Below are 23,443 nucleotides of genomic sequence, written 5' to 3' on the forward strand. Positions count from 1 at the left end.
CATGCATCTTCTTTTCTTCCTGTTACATTTGTCATTATAGCTTGCTTTCCCTATCATGAACCTTGGTAATTCACTTCCTTCGCTCCAGCGTATACTGCAGCAATTCTATCTGCTAAACATGGTATCAGTTATTTAACCATGGGGATCCAAATCCTTAATTTCTCTTATGTGTATTCCACTAAGAAATAATTAAGCCTTCTATACCACATCCTTCTGTGACTTTTAGTCATGTTTCTAGACTTAATCTTAAATATATGTGAATAAAATAATTTCTTGATTATAATTCTAGTTTTAATTTCTTTGAATTTTGTTGGGAAATAACTGTACTCATTAGTTTTTTTATTAAGTTTTTATTTAAATTCCAATTAGTTAACATACAGTGTAATATTAGTTTCAAGTGTACAGTTTAGTGATTCAACACTCAGAATACCTGGAGTTTTACTCATTAGTTTTTGAAAGTGATCGATCTCTACACTAACATAGCTATAGAACTATTTCCATCCCCAGCCCTGAAAAAATGAAACCCTCCCTAATATCAAATTTTTGGCTTCATGCTAACCTAGATAAAAATTCTGCTGTGATATAAGAAAAGTAAGTTAAGAATAATAAGTATTATTTCTTTTAAGTTCAAAGGCAACATAAATTTTGAAATGCTACAAAGGATAGCACTTTCCCTGAAACTTCAATAAATTTAATTATGCATTCTTGATCAATTTAAATTTTTTGACTTTGTATTTATATTCTAAGATAATTTATTATGTATTACACATAGACAAGCTCATACTAGAACATTCTATACATATTTCTTACCAGCTGTGAGCCATGGAATTATGACTGTGCAGATAGCCCAAGTTTATGATTATAGCAATAACTAAAGGTCATTTTTATTGGTGATAGATATTCTTTAACTCAGTGACTTACCACAGTTCTGAGTTTCTCCTCTGGTCATCCCATACCTTTCTCATTGATATTTCACCCACCCTCTGTCACTTGGACATATATTTAAGCTCTTGAAACTTCCATATTCTGTAAAATGGAGTTATTTCTGGTGCCCTCATTAATGAGTTGATATGAGCATAACTAACTTGCACATAGTATATACTCAATGAATTATAATAATTATTGCTAATCAGCATTTTTCCTTAATCTTTACTTGAACAAATACTCAATATTCTTTTATATTTTAATCTTTACAGATACTGGTTTTGTTAGTTCTCTGTTGCTCTTATAACAAACTGCCACAAATTTTGTGGCTTAAGACAAAGAAATTTATTATCTTATAACTCTGGAGGTCAGATGTCCAAAACTGTCTTTATCAGGCTAATATCAATGTGACTATAAGATGTTCTCAGGAGGAATCCATTTCCTTGCCTTTTCTAACTTCTGGAGACCACATATTCCTTGACTTGTGGCTCTAGTCCTCTATCTTCAAAGCAGTAGTGCATCATCTTCACATTTCTCTCTGACTCTGACCCTTTTAAAACCCTCTTTCAGTTATAAGGACCCTTGTGATTACATTAGGCTCACCTGCATAATCCAGGATAATTACCCCATCTCAAAATTCTTAATCACATTTGCAAATTCCTTTGTGCCACGCAAGTAACATATTCATAGATTCCAGGGGTTAGAATGTGAACATCTTTGTGGCATCACTATTCTGCATACCACAAGAGTTTTTCATCTAATAATTTGGAAAAACTTCTGACTACTGATTTACCTTGTGAATCAAGTACCTGGATTACCACTTCTTAAGACTCTCACTCTACCTGCATATTCTAGTTAATCTGAGTTCTGTCTGTGTGCTACATTCTTTTAAGGTTTTTTTTTTTTTATAAGATTTTATTCATTCACTTGACAGACACAGCGAGAGAGGGAACACAAGCAGGGGGAGTGGGGGAGAGAGAGAGAAGCAGGCTTCCCGCCGAGCAGGGAGCCCGATGTGGGGCTCCATCCCAGGACCCTGGGATCATGACCTGAACCGAAGGCAGATGCTTAATGACTGAGCCACCCAGGCGCCCCTACATTCTTTTAAGTTTTTATTTAAATTCCAGTTAACCTACTGTGTAATATTAGTTTCAGGTGTACAATATTGTGATTCAACACGTCCATACATCACCTGGTGCTCATCACCACAAGTGCACTCCTTAATCCCCATCACCTATTTCACCCATCCCCCCATCAACCTCCCCTCTGGTAACCATCAGTTTGTTCTCTCTAGTTAAGAGTCTCTTTCTTGGTTTGCCTCTCTCTTTTTTTCCCCGATGATCATTCATTTTGTTTCTTAAATTCCACATATAAACAAAATCATATGGTATTTGTCTCTCTCTGACTGATTTATTTCACTTAGCATGATACTCTCTGGTTCCATCCACATCAGTGCAAATGGCAAGATTTCATTCTTTTTTATGGCTGAGTAATATTCCATCATATATATATGTGTGTACACACACACACATATATATACAAATAAATGCTCATCTTTATCCATTCATCAGTCAATGGACATTTGGGCTCTTTCCATAAGTTGGCTATTGTAGATAATGCTGCTATAAATATCAGGGTTCATGTAACCCTTTGAACTCATATTTTTGTATTCTTTGAGTAAATACTTAGTAGTACAATTGCTGGATCATAGGGTAGTTCTATTTTTAACTTTTGAGGGACCTCCATACTGTTTTCCAGAGTGGCTGCACCAGTTTGCATTCCCACTAACAATGTAAGGAGCTTTCCCCTTTCTCCGCATCCTCCCCAACATCTGTTGTTTCTTATGTTGTTAATTCTATGTCACTGTAACGTTTTTCAGCAATAGAGGCAATCTCATGCCATTGTTACTTCTATGCAATCGTTTAATAGCTATTTGGTATTATGCAAATATCTTAACTTTCCTAAGGCTCATTTTACTCATGTAAAATAGGAAAAAATATTAGATAATACATGTAAATCATTGTAGTACCTAGCATGAAGAGTGCTTAATAAAAGTTAATTGTTAATATTATCGTAGTTGCTATTAGAGTCCAGTAGGCAAATAGATTCCTCTATTGTTTAATTCCATTATACTTATTCTGTTAGAAGATTAAACATTCCCTTGGCCCCTAGAGTATTACTGATTTTCCACTTTATGCCTATTTTATTTGAACCATAATCTTCTATGTCTTAAAATAAAAGAATATTCTGTTTTTCCTTGAAGACAAAGCATTTCAATCAGTCTGTAAATAGACAATAGTCAGAATTAAGTTAGATAATTCTAAGTTCTATCTAGGGTTAGAACTAAAACATATAGATATCAATTTTACATCCTCCACTCCCCAGTGGCAGAGGTTTTCATCATCATCATCATCATCATCACCATCTACATCCTCCACCACTTTATTTATTTGAGTGTCATCCATGTAACAATGAGACATCTATGTATTCACAAGATGGTATCTTCTAAAATACCGAAGTGACAATATGGGCCACTATCTACATTATTTCATTCTATTTATTACTCCATTATAGTATCCATGACATCTGACATGGTAGCTCCTTAAGTGAATGTGTGGAATTTCTTGTGGAAAGCTGAAAATATGAAGTAAATGAATGGGTGGAGGGTGATGGAAGAAATTGCTAAAGAAACTGGCACAAGACCAATGAAAAAAGCACTAACACTTACTGGGCACTGAATATATACCGTGCGCTGCTACATACTTTATATATTAAGATAAATAAACAAATGTTCATAAACTTTTTAATCCTCATCCTTTTATCATCACTTCATTCCTTCCCCCATGCCTGAAGGTGAAATTTTGTCACCAACATGCATTAACTGTGTGACCTTGGCTAATTCATTTGAACTTACTAAATCTTAGAATTAAATATGGAAATTAGAATAAAAAATTCTGTCTCAGAAGTTTCCTAAAAAAACTAAATGCAATTCAGTATTTATACAGTTTCGATCACAATGTCTGGCATTTATTTTCCATTACTTTTCTTCTCTCACTGTATTTGAATTTGACCAATTTAATTTAGCATGGCTGTCTGGAAGTAGTGTGAATTGTAAGAAATGTTGGGTCACTATGTAGAAAGACCATAAAAAGTAGTAACAACTGATAAGTATTAAATCTTGGTGATATGCCAAGTAGTTTTCTACGTGTTTTACATGTGTTCATTCAATCCTAACAACAAACCCTTTGAGCTAGAGCGAGGTGAAGCAAGTTGTCTATGACTATGTAGCTATTAAATGCAGACATGGATTCTGATCTTACAGGTCCCATCATAAGCTTTTAAACACCAGGTGCTCAGTCAGCATAGAAATATAATTCTAACACTGTGTTTGTTTTTTTTTTTAAACTCTTACCAGGTATTGTATGTTGAGGTTAATTTTAAGCATGCAGTGCTGGGATTTATGCTGACTTTTTGTGCTTAATGCTTATGTGAATTAATATTTTTTTAAAAAAGAAAATGAAATACCTATAAAAATCTTAAGCATACTATTTTACCTGTGACCTTTCTAAGCTATATATTTTTTAATATAGTGAGTCAAAGTAGATATGCCTGAATTTCTTACAAATATAAACATTAATATATCTGGGGAGGTGTATTTTGGCTGGAGTTTTCATATCCTTAAAGTCCCCATGTTCATCACATCAGCATATAACCAAAGCAATCCATATACTGTCATAAATTCATTTTGTGTTGGTTGAATATTCTTGAGACAAGAATTTCTCTCTTTGGTTGTCCTATAAATGTAAAATATTTTTATATTTAACAACTGAATATTTCTGATGTGACTTACTTATTACAAATTTAAAATTATTACAGTGTGATTGTTTTCTACTTTTCATATAAAAATCTCGCCATCAGTAATATACCTGCATGTTTACTTTCTTTAAAATAATCAGATGGGCACCTGGAGAATATTCAGCTATGTGCTCAAGCAATTTTCAGAGTGTAAGTAATAAGTAATTTTTAGTCAATAATATGCACATTTTTTCTTGGTCTGATGGCTAGATAATTTGATACTCCTTCCTTTCTGTCTCTTTTTATAGATCGAATTTAGCAAACCTTTAGGACAACATGTAGATTTCAGATGTTTAGGTACACAGAGTCAGTCAACCAATAGCTAAGTCCTTATTCAGCATTTAGGCTCATTTTTTACAGTATCTACCACTGTAAAATCTTATAAAAATCTATTTTGAGACTATCATACTTAATCAGTGAGGCATTTTTTGAGCCAAAACATTATACTGTCCACATCTTAAGCATGTCATAAGAACAGAACACAGGCTCGGGCTGTTTCCGGTTTGGGTTGTTTTTTGTTTGTTTGTTTGTTTGTGTTTTTTTTAATCTTATTTTGGGGATGCCTGGGTGGCTCAGTTGGTTAAGCGTCTGCCTTCAACTCAGGTCATGATCCCAGGGTCCTGGGATGAAGTCCCACAAGGGGCTCCCTGCTCAGCGGGGAGCCTGCTTCTCCCTCTGCCTGCCACTCCCTCTCTCTCTCTGACAAATAAATAAATAAAATATTTTTTAAAAATCTTATTTTGATCATATAAATAAGTAAAGCAAAAGATGGCCCTGAGCCATTTTGGTTTTCTCTCTTGCCATTAAAGTCTTCTACTCATTTCTGCTGCCTGACTCTTCTTATGCAATTCTGTAATCCACACATATTAACATTCATTTAGTATGAGAATGGATGGCTTCATTTTGAATTACTTGTCTGTGAAGTGAACAAAATACAACATGTTTTACAGAAGCTAATAGTGGCATGCAGTTTGCCTACACAATGATATAGCTGGTATTTCCAGCTGTTGTTTACACCTGGTAAGCTCATTAATTTTTGCTTATTATTTACAAATTTTCTTTCTCTGTAACTCTACTCTTTGTCTCTCACATGCACACATGCAGTGTAAAGAATGCTGGAGTGAGATAAAAGTCAGTTTAGATATCAGTTCTTCCATTGATTGTCTTTGAGACTGTGGCTAGTTATTTAAGAACTCAGATTCATTTTCCTCATCTGTGAATTGGGATAAAAATGCTCATCTTATGAGTCGCTGTGAGTATCTAATGGAGGGATATAAAGAAGTACACAGTATTTAGGTTCACATCATATAAAGTTGTATAAATTATGTAAAAACTACTGTATGTAATCAGAGCTTCCAGATTATTAACCTTTTTGGATGGTATTTATTTCAATAGTGCAAACATATTTTTGTTCAGTAGATCTGTAACTTATAAACATGTATTTAAATCTCCCCAAAAATATATTACCTATTGCCAAAAATTGGACTATAAAATCTAAGAAAGGAGGAGTGGAGAAGAGGGAAATGTTAACCAGTAACTCACTCCAGCTCTATGTGGGGGATGGCTACCTGAGTATATGACCTCAATCAGACCTCCATGCAGTTGTCTTTAAATGAACTTCTTTATAAACATGTTAATGCCATCTGCTAGTGGAAAAATGGGGTTTCTATCTATAAAATATTTTCACAGGATCTTCCTGCTCAAATTAAATAGATTATTTACAAATAAACTATAATTTATTTATTTGAGGGGCATGATGGTTGAAGAGTGGAAGGTGGCCACACATACACACACATAAAAATGTTCTTTTGGGTAATTAATGGTGTATAAAATGGAACAGTCCTCAGACCAAAATTGCTCATTTAATAAATTTTTGTTGGAAGATGACCTGGATCCAGATCCTCTATCACTGTTTTCTCAGTGGCCTTGAGCATATTAATAAATTTCTCTTAGACCTTGAAGTTTGCCTTGAGTATTCAAAACTACATATGTGAAATATCTGTTATATAGTAGATTCTCAAAAAAGAAAACTGAGTATTTCAATAAGTTCTATTAAATATATGCCGAACTGTATCCTAATGAAGGAAACAAAAAAGAGATGTTCAGCTGGAAATTTCACCTGATGGATTTAAGCCCTTCTAGAAAACAGTATGTCCTCTATGCCTTGTGCTTACTTGTAACCTTTGAGTCTTTCGGGAAGTTTAATGCCTTTGTGATATGTGTTTTGACTTGACAATTCAACCCTTTGTGTTAGCACAGCGTCCAGTTTATCTATCTATCTATCTATTTATCATCTATCATCATCTATCATCTGTCTCTCTATCATCTATCTCTATCTGACTTAAAAAACCCTTATCATTGGTCATAATATAATACTGGCAACAAAATATTATTTCTCAACTTCCCATATCATTCTTTTCAAAATTACAAGGAAAAAGAAAGTTGTCATATGCAATCAGCTCCACTCCATAATTCCATGAGTTATGAATCTTTTGTTACCAAATGAATCATATAATTAGTCTCTGAAAAAAGTAACATTGAACATTCCCAAATGTCCCAAAAAGCTGTCTCACCATTAAAATTAAGGCATTTCTCTAACCTTTTCCATATATCCTACTAGATTTTTTAAAATGTAATTTAAAACACACACAAACCTCCTTTCTTTTCTAGTGTGACTGCTTTCTAATGTGAGCTATTGAAACTTTCTCAGAGCTCCCAAATGTACCTCTATGGTAATGAGTTCTTTTATTTCAGTTTATGTTCATAAAAATCAAAACACCTGTTTGACATGGGTAAGGTTGTCCTTTCTTTTTGTGTACTATAGTTGATGGAAAGGAAGGGAGTGGAGGGAGGAGAAGGAACTTCACAGAGAATCTCCTAGGTTCTAGATCGGCAGTGTGCAATATGGCAGCTGCTAGCCACTTGAGGCTATTAGAGAACACTTGCAAGGTAGCTAGTCAAACTACAGTGCGCCGTAAGTGCAGTGCACACATTGTATTTTTGAGGACAATACAAAAACAGACAGAATGTATAAACTCATTAGTGTTTTATGTTTATTGCATTTGGGTGATAATATTTTGGATATATTAGATTAAATAAAATATATTGTTATAATTAATAATACCCATTTCTTTTCACTGTTTCTAATGTTATTATTATAAAAGTAAAAATCACATATTTGTCTTGAATTTGTAGTTTATATTTTATTTCTTTTGGACAGCGCTGTTCTAGATATTTCACAACACTCTGAGTTACAAATAAATACAATGTTTCCTACCTGTATCACGGAGCTTGGGAATTTGGCACTTAAGATCCTGCTTATATTAGTTTTGTACTGTTATTTAACAAAATATCAGACTGAGTGATTTAACCAACACCCATTTATGATCTTGTTGAAGAATGAAAGTCCACTCAAAATTAAAAATAGATATTCCACGGGCAAATGGGCTGAGGAAAAGAGAATTTCACCAGGAGTTTAAAGAATTTCTCCTGCTTTCCTTCTCCAGTTGTACCCCATGGTAAACTGCTCATTCTCACTGAGGCAGTTTTCTCTCTGTCTGGAAATGAGTGTATGAACACAGTGTCTTTTGGCATCATAGGATTTTATAAGGATAAAAAGAAATGGGTATATATATTTTGTAGAATTTTTACGTACAATAGAATATAAGTATGTGTTATATACACATAAACTATAAAGTGCTTATAAATTGTAAGTGATTACTATAATATAGAATATACCTTTTTATTTCTACCTTTCAGATTCTTGGCCACTATGTTTTGCCAAGTCCTTTTACGTAATTGGCAATATTTCTAAGACAACATTTCTGTCCTCATGGAACTTAAAGAAAGAAAACAAAACAGGAATGCAGATGAACCAGGCTGAATCACATTGGAAAATTAGTTGTTCCTTTAGACTTTGTATCTTAAATATCAAATCTTCTCCACAGGACGTATAAACTCATGGTACAATTTGCACATCTAAGAGAAACTCAGGTTATACCTAATCTTCCTTCATACTTGGCTGTTGAACTTAACATATTTGAGTCACCTGTAAGTTGAAGACCCTTTTTTGTGCAAGGGTTAGCAGATCTAAGGCTGCTTGCTCTGCCTTCTGGAGCAGTGTTGTACTTAAATCAGCTCCGAAAGAGAGTCCTTGAATCAAATTTCTGCTTGTTTGGTGTATATTACAGGCAAGTCATTAATTCATTATTTTTTATCTGAAAAAAATATTTCTCATGGGAGTATTTTAAAGGAATATGAAAATGAATATTGCTTATTAAAGACATTTGGTTTTAGGAAGAAAAGATATATGAATATATAACCATTATTATTTTCCTTTTTCCAAATAATTTCAACAGATATTTATCAAGCACTGGGGATATGCTTGGCACTATCTAGATTTTGGAAATACCGCAAGAATTAAGACAGATAAATTTCTTGTCTTGCCTTCATGGACTTATATTCTAGCTAAACAATGAAACACATAATAAATGGTGGTCATAAATGGTCCATACTGTTAAAAGTAACGGTTTTACCAAAGTAAAAGAGGGTGAAGTAGATACTGAATGTCAGGTTAGGGAGCTGCTATTTTAATGAGATCTGGGAGTGATCCCTCCATATGGTGACATTTGAGCAGAGAACTAAAAGGAGTGAGCAAATGATCCATGTAGGTATATGGAGAAAGAATGTAATAAACGAAGACAAAGGGAGCAAAAGCCAAGAGGAAGGCTTGTTCATGGCCCGGATTTTGAACAAATAGCAAGGAGTCCATGACTGAAAATAAAAAAGCGTTCATCATAGAAAGAGAAGGTGAAGTTAGAGTGGTAGAATAATCACTGTGATGCAAAGTCATCGGACAAGTGACCTGAGAAATCTGTCATTGTACCTCCTGGGTACCTTACATCTTATTATTTTATTCCAATTATTTGCCTCTTTAATTTTTGTCAGCTATATTTTGTAGTTTCAGGTCTTGTATATTTTTTGACATTTTTATTCCTGAGAATATCATACTTCTATCACTATTGTAAATGGTAGTTTTACTTCAAGTCTTAGCATTTACTTTGAATATAAAAAAATATGATTGATTTGTTGCTTGATTTTTTTTGTGTGTCCTACAACCAAGTTAAATAAATTATTAGTTCTAGTCCCTTTTCTGTAGAATCATAGGATTTTGCACGTACATGGTAATGCCATCTATGATAAAGTTTTACTTCTTTCTTTCTAATCTCAGTAACTTTTTTTGGCGTATTTCACTAACTACAGCCTCTATTATAGTGATTATAATGTTGAATAGAAGTGATGGAGCAGACAACCTTGACTTGCTGCTGTTAAAGGAGAAATATTTAAGTTTAATATTAACTCTGACATAAGCCAGATGTTGCTCTAAAATCCCATTTATCAGATTGAGGAAATTCCCACTATTTCTTGCTTGCTGAGCTTTTTTAATCAAGGGTGGTTATTAGATTTGCCAGTGATGTGCATGTGTGTGTGTGTGTGTGTGTGTGTGTGTTTTCCCTTTGAGTCTATTAAATAAATTGACTTACATTGACCTTAAAGGTGGGGGCTGGCCAGCTCTTAGAGCATGTGGCTCTTGATCTCAAGATCATGAATATAAGCCCCACGTTGGGCATAGAGCTTTGTTTAAAAACATAAGTAAATAAAAAATAAAAGGTTACAAGAACCTTCTTTTCCTGGAATAAACCCACTTTATTATGGTATATTAACGCCGATTTTCTCAAAGGGCCAGCTTTTAGTTTCATTCATTTTATTGTTTTTCTGTTTTTATTATTCTGTTTTATTATTCATGTTTCTTATCTTTATTTTTTTCTTTTCTTTGAATTTTCTCTCCTCTTCTTCTCTAGCTTCTTTAACATGTGAAGTGAGGACATTATTTGAGACCTTTCTTCTTGCCTATTAGAGATTTTTTGTTTAGTTCTAAAAATTTTTGTCTGCTTACTGACTTAGATGAATCTCATAAATTTTGAAATGCTGTGTTTCCATTTTCTTTCAGTTCAATTTTTTATATTTAGTTCTGTATTCTTTTAGACTGATGGTTTATTTAGAAGTGTATTATTTAATTTCCTAATATTTATGTGGGAATCTTTTGGAAATATCTATTCCTTATTTCCAATTTAATTCAATCAAATTAATGCTAATATAATTCAATTCTATTTTGATCGTTACCTGTTTTGAAATATTTAAATATCATTAAATTTACTGAGACTGACTTTACGCCCAGAATACGATCTTTCTTGCTATATAATCTCTATGCATTTGGGAAAAATAGGTGTATTCTGCTGTTGTTGAGTGAAGTATTCTACAAATGTCAGTTAGGTAGTGTTGGTTGATGTGGTTCAAGTCAAGTATTTTCAATTTGGTTGTGGTTAAATATAATTTACTGTCTTGTGCTGTGTTGTTTTCTATTTGTCCAACCTGTAATTTTTCATTTTTCTTGTTTTATAGGCAATTTTATTTTACCTTTTCCTGGTTTTTTGAGATATAATTAATATACAACATCATACAAGTTTCAGGTGTAAAATGTGATGATCTGATACATGTGTATATTGCAAAATGATCACCACAATGAGATTAGTTAACACCTTCATATCTTCACATAATTATCTTTCTGTGTGTGTGTTGAGAACATTGAAGATATACTTTCTCATCAATTTTCAACTATATAATACAGAATAATTAACTATAGTCACCATGCTGTACAGTAGATCTCCAGAACTTACTCATCTTATAACTGGAAATTTGCACCCTGTGACCAACATCTCCCTCTCTCTTCTATCCCCAGCCCCTGGCAACCAACATTCTACTCTCTGTTCCATTCTTTTCCTTTTCTATCTTCTTTTGGATTTCATTGATCATTTTTAATAACTATGTTGTCATTTTAGCTATGGCTATAATTTCTTTTTTAAATGTTTGCTTTAAGGTTCAGTAAGTGCATTTTAATTCATCACATTAAATGTGAAATAAATTAAATTAAACTAACATTATGCCTTTTCTTTTGGAGTGTAAGAATCTCCCAATTTAATTCTCCTAAACTGCCTTTTTAATCTTTGTGCAATTGCTATCAAAAATTTTACTTCTACACATGTTACAAATTATATAATATATTGCCATTATTTATGCATCAATTACCTTTAAACAGTTTTAAGTGGGGCACGTGGGTGGCTCTGTCGTTAAGCATCTGCCTTCGGATCAGGTCATGATCTCAGGGTCCTGGGATCAAGCCCAGCATCAAACCCCACATCCAGCCCCACCCCCAGCTCCCTGCTCAGTGGGGAGCCTGCTTCTCCCTCTGTCTGCCGCTCCCCCTGCTTGTGTACTCTCTCTGTCAAATAAATAAATAAAATCTTTAAAAAAAAACACTTTTAAGTAAAAAAGTATTTTATAATTACACACACATTTACTATCTCCAGTGATATTCATTTATTTTGAATAGAGAGTTCCATATTGTATCATGTTTTACCTGAAGGACTTTATATAAATTGTACCGTCCTGCAGTTTATTATTTCTTTCAACATTTATATATCTGAAAAAGTCTTTCTGCTACTTTTATTTTTTATTTTTTGTACATGTCAAAGCCTATTCTTTTTTTTTATGTTCAGTTAGGCAACATATAGTACATCATTAGTTCTTGATGTAGTGTTCAATGATTCATTAGTTGCGTATAACACCCAGTGCTCATCACATCACTGGTTACCCCATCCCCTCACCCTCCTTAATACCCATCACCGGTTACCCCATCCCCTCACCCTCCTCCTTTCTGTAACCCTCAGTCTGCTACTTCTAAAAGAGAAAAATATATGTTTGCTGGTTATAGATTACTAGTAATGTAGTTTAAGTTTTATTCTTTAGCAATCAAAACATCATTCCACAATTCTCTATCTTGATTTGATTTTAAAAGAAATCTGCAATAATTATTTTCTTTGTTTCTTTCTGCAATATTTCTTTTCCTTCTATTTGCTTTTAACATTCTCTGTTTATCACTGGTTTTAAATAATTTAATTTTATATAACATGGTGCAGTTTGTGTTTCTTATACTTGGGCTTTACTGAATGTGACTGCATTGATTTATGGTTTTAATAAAATATGAAAAGATGACAACCATTCTTCAAATATTTTTATTTTCTTTTGGAAATCCAAATTACATATATTTGATAGTTTAAAGTGGTCCCACAGCTCCTTGATAGTCTGTTTAGTCATTCTTAGCTTCTTTTCTATTTCATTTTCAATAGTTTTTGTTGGTTAACTTCAAGTTCACTAATCTTGCCATGTTTTTGTTTCCTGCAGTTTTTAATCTTATTTATTTCATACAGTATATATTACTTAGATCTTGTGCTTCCCATCTCTAAAAATTAATTTATTGACTTTTTATTTTTTCAATACTTACTAATATGCTCAATTTGCCATTTACCTTATTGAACATATGAATTTTAATTACAACAAATCTTTGAATGTCTCTGTCTAGGAAATCTATACTGCTAATTCTGGGTATGATTCCATTGATTTTTCTCTTCAGTTTGTTTCTCTGCTTTTGAATGCCTGGTTAATTTGGATTAGGGATTGGGTATTGTGAATTTTTGAATTTTACCCTACTGGCTGCTAGATGTTTCTGTATTTCCAAAAGTCTTTTTGAGTTTTGTTCTGAGAGACACTAAATTTCTTGGAGACAGTTTCTTTCCTTCAAGGCTTGTTTTTAGGCTCATTTTATAGGACCCAAGCAGCTATCAGGCTGTTACTTATATTTGCCACTACTGAGTCGATTACTTCTGTGATTTATAGTTGTTGTTGTTTTTTTTTTTCTCCAAACAATAGGAACAGGAAATTATCTCCACTTTATGTGAGCACCTGGGATTGTTTCCTTTGCTCCTCTTGGTTAGTTTCATGGCCTTGTGTAGCTTCTTCACACTCAGATGCTGATCAATCCTTAGCTAAAATCTTGAGAGAGGCCTCTCTCTCCCTCACTTTGTCTTTCTGTAACATTTTCTTTTCCAGTATACTTCCCTACAAATTCTATATGCTTTGGATTTTCCAGACTCAGATTTATCTCCTGAACTAGTAAGATTTCTCAGCTCCACTTTGATTCTCTTTCTTCATTCTGCAGCCTGGCAGCAATTTCCAAGGCATATGCCCAATTACAGAACAAGTATCATTTGTTTCCTCTTCCCCCAAATTCAGTCTCCTGCATTGCCTACTACCTAATGTGTGAAAACCAAAGGTATTTTATTTTTGATACTTTGCCTGGATAGTAGGAGTTCCAAGCAGGAGGGTTAATCCTATCCCTCTTATTCTACACTGACCTGAAGTAGAAGTCCTCTTTTATTTGTAAGCTCAAGAACTAAATTTAGAAGTGCAAGCTGTTTCAGATTCTGTGTATATTTAAGGAATGTATTAGAGTAAAACTGTTGATAATGTCTGATGCTTACTGTATGAATGGTGCACTAGTTTTCCACATATAGCGGCATATTAATTATTTTTATATATTACTGTTTAACCAATGGCATTGGATTTTACAGAAGTATGGATATGTAAGATGTAAAGGGCAAATAAAAATAACTGTGACTCAAAAATATATCATAATTCAATCACCTGGTTAAGACCAGTATAAAAACAATTAAAACTACCAAACAGTTTTTTTGAAAATATACATCAATGTAGCAGACGCTGAAGTTGGAAACAACTTTTTTAAAAATTCACTGAAAGAAAATGGGAAGGAAAAAAGTTCGCTTTAATTCCACTGGGTAACATAAAAATACATTTTACTGTCAGATTATTTGCAAGTTTATTTAAAGATACCATCTCTGTGAATATTTATGTACTGTGAGCATGACTCCTCTTCTGGTAGTCAGAAGTCTGTGTTCAGCTGTCACTCAGAGTGGCTACTTCAAGATATCCCGCTTTGAAAAAGTCACTGAAAGTTTTAAAATCTTTCATCAAGGACATCTTTTTATAGAATGCCAAAGGGCACCGTGGGAAAAACACACAAGATATATCTTTCTGTTCCCTCTTTTGAGGATAGTAACCTCATAAACATCGAAGCAAATTTCAATTACCATTTTCATGTTACATTTTTGGGGAGGAGTAGGGACTTGATCCTCAATAATATTTCAAAATAGAGTATCTTTTCACATGAAAAATCCTCTATCATATTGTTTTGTTTAACCAAAAATAAAATATTAAGAATCATAAAAATTAAATGAAACTTCTAGTGCTATGGCTTACTCTTGAGGTGAATGGAATCAGTTAATATCTCTGAGATCTAGATTGTTTATTTACCTACCACACAGGTTTTCCTCTGACAGTGTTTAAACATTTACTATTTTAAATTTTAGAATGGTTTTAGATTTACAGAAAAGTTACAGAGATAGACTCCCCATGTTCTCCACACCCCACTTTCCCTATTATTAGCATCTTAAATTAGTATGGTACATTACAATTAATGAAATAACATTGATAAATGATTACTAAATAAGTTTATAATATATTCATAGTTCCTTAGTTTTTACCTAATCTCATTGTTATGTTCCAGATTCCTACTGAGGATTACCGCATTACATTTAGTTGTCATATCTCCTTAGGGTCCTCTTGGCTATGACACCTTCTCAGACATTTCTCATTTTTGATGACCTTGACAGGTTCTTTTTGACCTTGACAGTTTTATGAAGGACTGGTCATGTATTTGTAGATATACATCTTTTGGACTTTTTCTGATGTTTCCTCATGATTAGACTTATTTTATGTTTTTTTCAGTGGAACTTCATAGAGGCAACATAATTTTCATCACATGGTATCAGATATATACTATTAATATGGCTTATCATGGATAATCTTAACTTTGATCAACTGGCTGAGATAGTGCTTTCCAAATTTCTCCACTGGGAAGTTATTAATTTCCTACCTTATCATTCTTGACCCTGTGGAAGGAAGTCACTATGTGCAGCCCAATTTAAGGAGTGGAATTATAAACTCATTATGCTCATGAATGAAAGCATCTGCACAAATTATTTGAGATAATTCTGCATGAGAGATTTGACTCTTCTCCAAATATATTTACTTAATTATTTATATTAGTATGGACCCATGGGTATTTATTTTATAATTTGATTAGAATTCATTACTACATTATTTATTTTGTTTCTTAAATTGTTATAGCTTTGGTCATTGGAAGCTCTTTCATTTCGCTCCTGTGTGCCTTGGACATAACCCCATCATAACTGTGGGTTCATTTGTTTGTTTGTTCAGCACTTTTTAACTATGTGGAACTACACGTTTCTCTGGGATCCTCTTGTATATTTATTGCTTCAGTCCTTAATTCACACATTTCTCCGTGGAGTCTTTGTACTTGTCTATTGGTATTAGTTGATACTTATGTCTCCAATGCTATCACCACATGGATCATTCTAGTGTTCTCATGTTGCTTGTCTGTAACCTCTCACTCTAACAGGGAGAATTCTGGCTCCCTCCCTCCATCCATGTACTTAATTGTTGAATTCAAGTGTAAATATATAGTGGCTCCAGAACTGATAGCCCAGACCCTTTGGGGACAACTTTATTAACTTTTGTACAGTGCTTATATACAGCTTATTTTGCCTTAAGTCTTACAGATAATATTCATTTCCAAAGTAATTTGGGTTAGCAGCAGTTTCTCCACTCTCTTCAGGTAGGCTGCATTATACATTGGTAAATACAGTTAGATTCTTTAGTCACACTCTGAATTCCATCCTGAAATTTCTTGACCTCTTATTTATTTTTTTCATTTCATACATCAACTTTCACACCTTATTGCTATGAAGGGCCATAAATTTTGACAGATGCATACTGCCACATATGCACCAATACTGAATCATACAAAATAGTTTCAATACCCTCAAAACAATTTAAAATTTTTCTATGCCTCATGTATCAACCCCCTGTTGAACCCCTGACAATAATCGATCTACTTAGAATCTTTATAGTTTTATCTTTTCCAGAAGGTCCTATAATTGGAATCATGCAGTACATAGCCTTTATGGAATGGCTTTTTGCACTTAGTAATATGCATTTAAAATTCATATGTGATGTGATGAGCACTAGGTGTTATACACAACTAATTCATCATTGAACATTACATCAAAAACTAATGATGTACTGTGTGTTGGCTAATTCAATTTAAATAAAAAATAAAAAAAATTCACACCTGACTTTGAATGGCTTGAAGCATTATCTGGCACTAAATGTCAATAGTGCTGAGGTTGAGAAACTCTGCTAGAATGTTCATTGTGAAATGTAATTTTATTGTTGTTGTTCATCTTTGTTAAATGGTCTAAAATTGTATTTTCTAGAGCCTCTAGAGTTCTGTGGAGATGTGTCAATAATTTAACCAGGGCACCTCTTCTGTCTACTCTTTGATAAATTGGGATTATTAATGAGATATTATGAAAAGATTTTAATTGTTCCCAAGTGTCTATTTCTTCCTTTGTGCTTCTAATAACAGAACCACCACTTAACTTTTTGGAGCAACATTGTTAGAACCAGCTGTCTATATGTATTCACAAATGATTAGGTTTGATCAATAGATTGTGATAATAGGTGATTTGTTTGAAGCCACTTGCCCTGAACTACTTTTTCTTACCTTTTAGTTGGATGGAAACAACCTTTGAAGTCACGTTTTGAGGGTGGGAGAACCAACCTACAATGTGACTGCTCACTTTATGAATTTGAGAAAAGAACTTTATTTTGGTTCATCAGCAATTTAATTTAAATTCTCACAAATACAGATGTATTTGTATGTATGCTTCTTGATAAGGTGACTGTCTCTTAAAATCATTTTTGTACTACAAGGTAAAGCTTGACAACATAACATGATGTACAAGGCACTTTGTGATATAACCCCTGCTTGCAAGTCTTGCTCATCCTCATTGAACTTTGCTACTACTCTACATGTCTGAAATACCAGATGTAACAAGCTCTGTCCATTTCCATCCTAATCATAAACTTAAATTGTCCAATCACCTCATTCTCATAGTCTCACTGCTTAAAACTACTTCATAGGTTTTTTTAAAGATTTTATTTATTTCAGAGAGAGAGACAGAGCACGAGGGTGGGGTGGGAGGAGAGGGAGAAGGAGAAGCAGACTGCCTCCCCCGCAGCTGAGCAGGGAGCCCAACACAGGACTGGATCCCAGGACCCTGAGATCATCACCTGAGCCGAGCCGAAGGCAGGTGCTTAACCAACTGAGCCACCCAGGTGCCACTAAAACTACTTTAGAATAGAATACATACTCAACACATTTTTCTAAATAATAACCCGTGCAAGGTTTTCAAGATTATACAATTAATGGCCCAACCAAGCAACACTTAGTAGTTTAGATATTGAAAAAAATAAATGATGTTTTATGATCTTGAACTCTTATCTTAGAAAGTATCAGTGAATCAAATAAGAAAGTATCAGTGAATAAAGAGCTAATTAATAAATTAACTATGGTATTATTTAATAGTAATGTTTATAAACAAACTAAACTTCAATTACAATACACATCTGGATTTTGACTCTATCTTATTTCTAGATTCCACTTTTATTTTCAGTTTACTACTTATGGTGATTGATTTAATTCTAATTCCATCTAATAATCCGATATGCAAATTCCCTTAGATCAAAAAGTTATTTTCCTTTTTAATTAGTTTGGGTATAGGATTAGGATGCTTTTGAGACCACAGGTATTCAATTTACTATGAATATTTTGATCAAATAACTATTTTATCAATTATCGATTATTTGCCTAAGATCTTAACTATAATGCATGTCATATGTTATTCAGCAAATATGAATCTTCTAAGTGAAAAATTTTACAATAAGAAAAAAACATAAGAAGTAGGTTCATAATGCCTACACTCTAGGAGAAATTTGTTGGTGAGAATTGTTTTTTTAAAACTGGTAAAATTTTTAGAAAATAAAATTCCTTGAATGTGATGACCAAAAAAAAAAAAAAAAAAGACAAAAAGGCATGATAACTATTGATAAATACGTTGATTTATGTGTTGAGCCTGATAATCAACCAAACATTCATAGCTTCTGCATAATTATTTAAAATAGGTAACTTGTGTACTTTTCATAGGAATTATCTCAAAGTTTATAATTCTTCAAGGATTATTTCTATAATTATTCCCATATTTCTTTAAGGAAGCCTCATAGTAGATAAAAGCAATAAGCAAACAAAGTAATACACACACACACAGACACACACACACACACAATAACAACAGAAAAACAATTCCATTGATTTTGTTGTTATTTATACCTTATTTGAATCCCCGTCTAGTTATTTAATAATTATATGATAATAGCTAGGATATTCAACATATCTTACCTGTATTCTCCTCATTAAAATAATATGAAAAATAATACTTACAAAACTAGTATAATTAAAAGCCTACTGAATTTTTGGTAATTATTAATTTTCTACCCTTTCTAGTAATAAATATATGACAATCAAGTTTTCTTTACCAAAACTTAGCACATGTGTTCTGAAAACTTTTACTCTGAATTGTTATTGTATTGGTATAAAAATCCTAAAAGAAAGTTGAAATGTTGCTTTGTAAGGTATTGCTACAAAGTGAATAAGCTTTTTTAAGATATTGATAACAGTTAATTCTTAGAGGTACAGGAGGGTTAATCACTCCCAACTAACTTCATTACCAGTCTAAAAGGAAAGAAATCTCAGAGTCTATTCTGCGATATTTCAGTCATTCATAAACAGATAGGCAGAAATTTTCTTATACCCACTTCTGTCATCTAGAATAAAATCTCACCTATTTTTTTCTTTATGGATGTCTAAAAGCACCCTCCTTGAAAAACTCAGCAGAATGGAGCACTGGGTGTTATGCACAGACAATGAATCATGGAACACTATATCTAAAACTAATGATGTAATATATGGGGATTAACATAACAATAAAAAAAATTAAAAAAAAAAAACTCAGCAGAGGTGCATGATAAAAGACTCTAAAGGTGGGATTAGGCTAGCCAACTCTGCGTACTCAGGTGAACTGTCTATCCTGTAGTTGAACTCAGAACCTTTTAGGGATCAAGTCCAGGGTACTATCTCTTAGTACTATTAAAGAAACAAAAAACAATTATTTTGACCCTTGTTAAAATGATAATGAAGATTTTATTCAGCACCATCTCAACAGGTATCAAGACTTTTGCAATAGGGGGATTTAGATTGTGCTCAACTTCTATTATAAAAAGAAGTAGGATTTTATAGCCAAGGAGCACATTGGGTGACAGAAGGTCAGTGAATGGAAAATTACTGACAGGAAACATCTAGGGAAGGGGGAATTCTTGCAAATTAAGTTAATAGGATTCTTGCTGAAGTCGGGCCAAAGTGATCAAGTATCAACATGCAAGACTGTGGAAATCGTAGAAACTATTTTAAACAAAACACTTAACTTTAAAACTAATAGTTTTACCAATGGGAATCCACTTCTAACATCCATTACTATAATTGGTAAAGCTCCTGATGTTGAGTCAAGATATGGATTGTAAAAATGTTTGAGGAAGACACCTCTGAGTGTAGACGTTCTGATTAAATCCTAGCTGACCATACCCATACTGGACGAATGAATTCTTGATTAGTCTAACTGAATGCCCCGAGACTAGCAATTAAAACAAATCCACACACATTTATTATATACATGGTCAATTTGGAAATCTCTTAATGTAAGTATAGCTATTATACAATTGTATATTTATTTAATCATGTTTTGAAAATAGTAAAAATAGATAATCAAAACTGGCTTAGAAAATTCAGATTGTATGTCCATTAGATACACAGAATTTACAAAGAATTGATTGATCTTAATTCTACCTCTGAATTTAAATGCCAGACTAATAGAAAACTAGGATAAGATAAATTTGGGAATCTGAGGTAGCTGTTTTGATCTTCACTCTTATCAGTGGCTCTCAGAGTGGGGTTGGTGCCAAATATAAGCTGCCATTTTATGGAATTATTGTGGGAAGGGTTTTCTACTGGAATTGACCCACCAGTTATATTTTTCAAAAATAGCTGCATCATATAAAAGTAATATTAGCTAATATTGTTGAAAGCTTACTTATATCAGATACCATTCTTTGATCTTTTACATATACACACACATAAATTAGATATTATCATTGGTTATGTGGGGAGAAACCACTGAGGCAGAGTAACTTGTCCAAGGTCAAATAGCTAAAGAATTGATAAAATAGAATTAAAATCTTGGCATGAGGCCATAGCTCAACCATTATGATATATTGATTCTGTCATAGTGTGTGGCCAGGGCCAGCTTCATGGTCCTATGATCTCTGCAGCCACACAGGGTCTCATGTTTAGAAGAGCACTGCTCTTTAACACTGTTCTTGCCATTTTGGAGTTCTTAATAATTTACGAACAAGGGACCCCACATTTTCATTTAGCAAATTATGTTACTGGCCCTGCGTGTAACCATTGTAAGCATGAAGAGACATCATTGCTGATTGATATGTAGAGATAATCTGAGGAAGCCCCTCTCAGTTACAGTTATCAGAACACGTAATTCAAACCGGTGGAAAAAAATGAATCCATTAGTAAACAAGAGATTAATCATCCTAGGTTTGTAGCAAAGAATGAACTGTTATTAAAAACAAATAAACATAAGGGAATTAACTTATCTCATGCTTTTCTTATGAATAGAAGCACAAGAATGTTAATTATTCTTCATGCTTACCATGAAAGGGAGGTTGCAAGAAATTCAAATATATCTGGAATTTCAAACACATTTCTGTAAGCCAAAAATGTTATTAGAAGAGTGAGAGTCTCTCATTAAAAACTTAGAAGATAAAGACATGGTGCTTGACAATAAAATTGCAAATAAAATCTAATTAGTGAATATGCTAATTCTTCTCCCCACCTGTTCACATTAACAGGAAATGATATTAATGTTTTCAGTAGCTGAAAAGAGATACAATTAACTTTACATTATCATATCAAAAGGATTGAAGTAACATTATAAAACCTAGCTTTTCACGTATGCATGAAGCAAATGCAATCTTCACTGAAAAGTGGCTTAAAAATTTTAGAAATAAAGAACTGTCTGAAATTAGAAACAGTATTATTGCAAAATCATAAACGTTTCCTCTTTGTTGAGCAAAAAAAATGAGCAAAATGCAATTCTTGGTAAAACAGTGATAGATTTCAGAGCACATTTAAGAGAAAGAGAAAAAAATAGCACAGAGACATAAATGTAATTTTCACACCCTCTGAAGAGCTTTGCACAGCATTTTTAGAACAGTTTCTGTATTTCATTTCTCTCATTAAAGCCATGTAGCTTAGCAATAGTGTCATTTTGAATAAATATATTTCCTTTACAACAACCTAATGCAGATTTTATGGATAATTTATTTACATAAATTTCCTTTGTGTCATCTTGTGTTTATTAGAATTTAATTTAACTTATACGATATATTTATACATGATAAATTAGATTTTTTTCTTTTGATGTAATTCACTTTATATTGTATTGAATTCCAATTTATCCAAGTAAGAAATAGCTTTCAATGATGATATCCCCAGCTTATAGAATATCTATTTGGCATATGCAATTATTCTAACTAAATCATCTCAGTCATTCTTTACAGTTGAATCCAAAATTCTTGTACAAAATTTTATAGAATAGATTAAATTCCCCATAAATATTTAAGATCACTTTCTATCTTTTGAAACTAACTGGTATCAAAAGTTGTCATATGCTGATGTGGAAAAGTAATGAAGGATGAAATATGTTTTTGAGAATACACAGTTCAACCAAGCTAAAATCTGTTCATCAACAGCATGGAATGGTAGTAGATATAAATCACTGAAATACATCTTATTAAATTCTAAGAGCTTCTTTAATGATACTCACATTGTAATTCTTAATCCATAACTCAAAAATATTAAAATAATTAAACTGGTATAGATGCCAAATCCCTTAGACGTGTTCAAGTCTCATTAATTTTGGTAGAATACCGATAATCTTTTTAAGACTCTGTTTGATGTTTTAGCTATGAATTATTCTTAATGCAAATAATACTGTAATGGAGAAAATGTGTTATTCTTTAAGGACAATTGAGAACAGTAGAAAATTAACTTCTATTGCTGGATAATGAACAATATAACAAAGTTTATATTAAGCACTAATCATATGCATAGTACTCTGGTAAAATTAAAAAGACTGGGGGAAAAAAAAGAAATGCCTGTACTGCTGTTGAGATAATATTAAACTTCATGAATAAATTAAAAAGCAAAGCAAAAAATGGGTGATAGGCATTGAATAAAATATAAACTTTTATTACAACAAAGGAGGAAAGAAGTGAGCAACCTAAGTGTTGGTATGGAAACCTAGAAAAATGTCTAGATATTGGCTTCCCAATGTGTGTGCATCTTTTATCCCTTATTGGTTATGACTTTTATCCCTTATTGTTTATGACATATGACTAAGTGTGCCCTTTTCCCTCAAAACTGGTGGTGCATATTTGTGTGATCATGACTTCATTCTTATTCAAACCTCATTCCATTAATGTCAGTTGTCCTCTTTTATTCCTTTCTTTTTGTCACAATTAATAATTGTCACAATTTATTACTTCATTTTCATTTTCCTCTTTTCAAATTTGAGCCACT

This window comes from Phoca vitulina, unplaced genomic scaffold (assembly GCF_004348235.1).
Source record: "Phoca vitulina isolate PV1807 unplaced genomic scaffold, GSC_HSeal_1.0 scaffold18, whole genome shotgun sequence".
Taxonomy (NCBI): Eukaryota; Metazoa; Chordata; class Mammalia; order Carnivora; family Phocidae; genus Phoca; species Phoca vitulina.